This window comes from Poecilia reticulata, linkage group LG8 (assembly GCF_000633615.1).
Source record: "Poecilia reticulata strain Guanapo linkage group LG8, Guppy_female_1.0+MT, whole genome shotgun sequence".
NCBI lineage: Eukaryota > Metazoa > Chordata > Actinopteri > Cyprinodontiformes > Poeciliidae > Poecilia > Poecilia reticulata.
In genome coordinates this window covers 5076206-5080367 of record NC_024338.1, presented here as the reverse complement: position 1 = coordinate 5080367, position 4162 = coordinate 5076206, and the positions used below count along the sequence as shown (strand labels likewise).

At 40.0% G+C, this 4162-nt stretch overlaps 1 long non-coding RNA gene across 4 annotated transcripts; it reads right to left on the bottom strand.

Annotated features, from left to right (window-relative positions):
• Positions 1–1173: 1173 nt before the first annotated feature.
• Positions 1174–3446, bottom strand: LOC103468309 (uncharacterized). Of its 4 annotated transcripts, none has more exons than XR_534198.2 (4): positions 3364–3446; positions 3109–3159; positions 2821–2877; positions 1174–2292 (listed from the first exon to the last, which is right to left on the bottom strand). It is a non-coding gene; the product is annotated as an uncharacterized LOC103468309 (long non-coding RNA). The 4 variants fall into 4 exon arrangements; XR_001776853.1 differs by having other exon boundaries at positions 2821–2874; XR_534197.2 differs by having other exon boundaries at positions 1174–2877.
• Between the last annotated feature and the right edge of the window lie 716 nt (positions 3447–4162).

Sequence of the window (4162 nt, the reverse complement as noted above, 5' to 3'; positions counted from 1 at the left end):
AATTCAGGAATAAAAGCAGTGATGTCACAGATGAGTGACATCACTGTCAAGAGAACGAGTGACATCACTGGTTCAGGTCAAAGCCAGTAGAAGCCTGTTGTGTGTGTGTGTATCCTGTATTTGATGCATTGTGGGGATTATTTTCCTGGCACATATTACATTGTGGGGACTCACTGCTCCCAAAGAAGAAATGCTGTTTTTGGGTTCRGGGTAAGGTTTTGGTCCAAGGTGTGAATCCAGTTTCGGTTAGAGTTGGGGTGAATGGAAGTCAATGGAAGGTCCCCGCAAAGACAGCGAGACAAACGTGTGTTTGTGTTCCTGTTTTTACCTTCTTTGGTTACACACCAGCCATTATGGGGAACCAAAAAAAAAAAGCTTCTCCAGACTCTGAACAGTTTCTTCTTACATTTATCACAGCTTCATCACACTCCAACATGAATGTGCGCATACACAGTTGCATATGTCTTAATACAAGGTGGATTGGCAACCACAGAGAACACGCTTAAATAAAATTTGGATTCCTTTTTAGTTGAGCACACTTAATAGTAGAGGTTTAAGTTTCTCATTTTACATGACGAAAACCAAAAATATGAGTTAAAGCAACTATACTGTGACTTTGCCAACATCAGGATTCAGTTTAGTGTCATGACTCAGATATAACAGAAGACACAGGTAAAACAAATGTGTAGAAGACAAGCAATAAACATGTATTTCTACATTTTGAAGGATTTTATCTAATTGAAAATTGAATAATAAATACTGATAATTTATTGTGGAGCTGTGGGTTTTGTTGAGAATTTTTGACTGTAGAACATTTTAAGATGTCTTTGCCGATTTCTTGTTTATTTGGAGTTACGTCTGTAGAGAAAAGGAAAAACTTGGATGAGGTCAAGTGAGAAGAAAACAGGCGAGTCTCCAACACATAAAAGCTGATTGAATCTGCAGCAGGCATCGTGATGAAAGGCGGCTTCCTGTCACCTCCTGTTCTGGACCTCTGCACTCATTTCATTATGGCACAGTGCCATGCAAGATGTTGTGCGTCTTCTGTCAAACCAGGATTACGCTGTGTGATCTACAACATGGCAGAGCTTTTGAAAACATACGGGCAGCATGCAAAGATATGCAACCTATTCATATTCTTCAAAACCTTAAAATAAAACAAAACACGTTTACCATGTTTCCACGATAAATTTTAATGTATTCCATTTGTATTTTATGTGACAGACCAAACCCAAATTGAAGGGAAATGAGTCATTTGTCATATATTCAATTTTACATCATTACAAAAACAATCTGGGGAAAAAAAATCCTTTTGTCATTTTCAAAGTGTTTGTATAAACCATCTGAAGTGTTTCATTTTTCTCTGGCAATTGTCTTCCAATACAATTCTGCTCATTTCTAATCTCTTCAGTGCACTGTCTGGGATTTCTCCCATTGAGCTCAATTTCTCCAGTTTTAAAATCACAACGTCTCCACAGAGGTTTGTAGTTTGGTCATTGCAATGGAAGAAATAAATGAAGCCATTCTGTCTGTGGGCAGGGATTTAAAAACGAACTGATAAGTTAAGAATTTATTAAAAAATTAATCACACAAAAAAACCAGATGCAGCCAAGAATGTGCGGTAGTCAATGGATAAGTCTGTATAAGGAAGGATGGACTCTTAGCTAGCCCAAGAGGGGGCGCGGTCCTCTCCGGCGCTCAGTCCCTCCCGTCGCCAGCCGACCGATCCCAAGCGGCACCAGCAGCAGGACCCGCCGCGGCCACGGGCGAATCTCAGCGGCGATCCGGCCACTCGTGCTCCAACACCCGGTCGTCCGTTACTCGACGGCGACCAGTCCTCCAGTCCCGCCGCCCTGCTGCTCCTACACCTGTGATCTGTCCGGCTCCGTCTCTCGCTTGTACCGCACAGCTACCTCTATATTACCGGCTTCCTGGTCTGCAGGCTGCTTAACTAATAGAGAACATCTGTGCCGCTGCAGTGGGCGTCTCTGGGTATGAGTGGTCACCTCAAAAGCAAAACAAAAATTAAAAAAACATTCGACACAACAAACAAACAAAAAAAAAAACCCCAAAATAAATCTAATAAGAAAAGCAAATTACTTCAAAATATAACAAACAATCCAAACACCATGTAAGAAACATGAAATTAACTTGAAAAAAGGAAAACGAGGCCACATTACCATAGTAACAGCAATCAGGAGTAAAGCTGTGGAGAAATTTAAGTCATAGGGTATTAAAAAAACACCTTAAGAATCGGCTGTGTCATTCAGTGGACAGGAAACACGGTCAGACCTGATGGGAAGATGAGTGCAGCTCAGTTTGCTTCAATAATATGACTCAAACTGCAGTAAAATGGTTTCAATCAAATGGTCCTGTCAAAGCCCGGACTCCAATCTAATTGGCCAAGTCAATGCTCACAGATGTTCTCTAGATGTAGGTAGACATACTCCATAGATTTCAGACTGTTTGGTGAAATGTGTTTCTACAATCAACCGAGTCAAGGTTTAAAAAAAGGTTGTAAAAACCATGGGTCAGTTTACAAATCTGACAAGAGTTCATCAAATAATGTGGATCCAATGTGACAAATGTACTAGAGGTGCAAAACACGCTTGCTAGGAACTATATGGTAAGCAAGGGAGAGTATGTGTTAGTCGTTATTGCACAAATGTTGATTAGTTGTTGTTTTGGCTCCTGTGTACCTCCAGAGGTTTGCAGTGAACAAAGCAAATGGGTTAAGTGGACATGTGTTACAGGGTCAATCACACTGGAATCAGGATCTGCGTCAGTTTGTTCCTACAAGGCAGCGTGAGACACACTCACCGATCAGGTCTGGTACACGGTCAGTCAGATCCCAGCAGCTCAGTTAGGCAGCTTCTGCTTTTTTATATCAACAAGTGGAATAAAGAAAAATAAAATTGTGTACAAATTAGCATCAATGAAATATGTTAATACATTATACAAAATAATATAAATAAAAATCTAAAATATAATGCAAAACTCAAAGTTCTTACTTTATATAAAAGAATGCATGAAGGACATATTCTGTAATAAAGTAATTAAATTAAAAGATATAAAACTACAACAGAAAACTGTGTATTCATCACATACCTACAAGACAGTGTGAGACACTCAACGTCTGGTACACAGTCAGTCAGATCCCTGCAGCACAACAAACACATTTTGGAGGGAAAACTTCAGACAAACTTTAGAAAAGCAACAGTTCAATTTTAACTAAATCCAAAGTTTTTAAAACACTTAAAAACGATTAACGTTATATTTTTATGCAGCAGGCAAACTGTGCGAACTGCTTTTAACTTTGTAAACATTACTGAGAGTGAGAGGTAGCATTAGCACGCATCTTACCAGCAGCTCAGTTAGGCAGCTTCTGCCTGGCTGCTGCAGCCATAGACGTCAATACGTAGACGCCTCATGGAGCGCGGAGTCGTACGTAACAGCGTCCGCTATCTTCTATGTGGCAGCAGGGCGATCGGAGCTCCTTAAGTTCTGTGCTGTGTGGACTTGTTTCAACCGTTTTACGAAACAATCTGGAATCCAATTCTGATGAAAGATCAGAATTACTTTGCAGCCAGAAATTCGCTTCTAAACAACCGGAAAATATTTCCTATGTAGCTAAATTGGCCCGAAATAACCATTGGTTGTTAGCGTAGCAGCTAACGTTTTCACACTGTTTTCTAATGAGAGAGAGCTGATGAGAAACCGCTGTTAGAGGAGAAGTTCATTAAAAACCAGAGGATTTAGTGAGTAAAGATCAGTCTGGATCAGAGCTGGAGCTGCTGCTGGTCTTCAGTCTGTTTCCAGCTCAGCTTCTCCATGTCGGTATTTAGCTATAAAGATGCTACCAGTCAGAGCCCAACACGATGAAAATGTCTTTTTCTGAATGTGAAAGAAACGTATACGAAACATGTATCGTATGTATTTTCTATTACACTTTTGGATCATTTCTCTTTTTTTTTCTTGGCTTTAGCCTGTGAACCAGGACGTCTCAGAAGTCACTGAGTTCTCCCAGTGTGACCAGCAGACTGAAGCCTGTGACCAGTGTTCCCAGTTTAATAAATACATGTTTTATTCTTTCACTTTTTGTGCATTTTTAAATATCTCAATCGGAAGTATTAGTGTATTAATGTAGCTTATGTAATGAAAT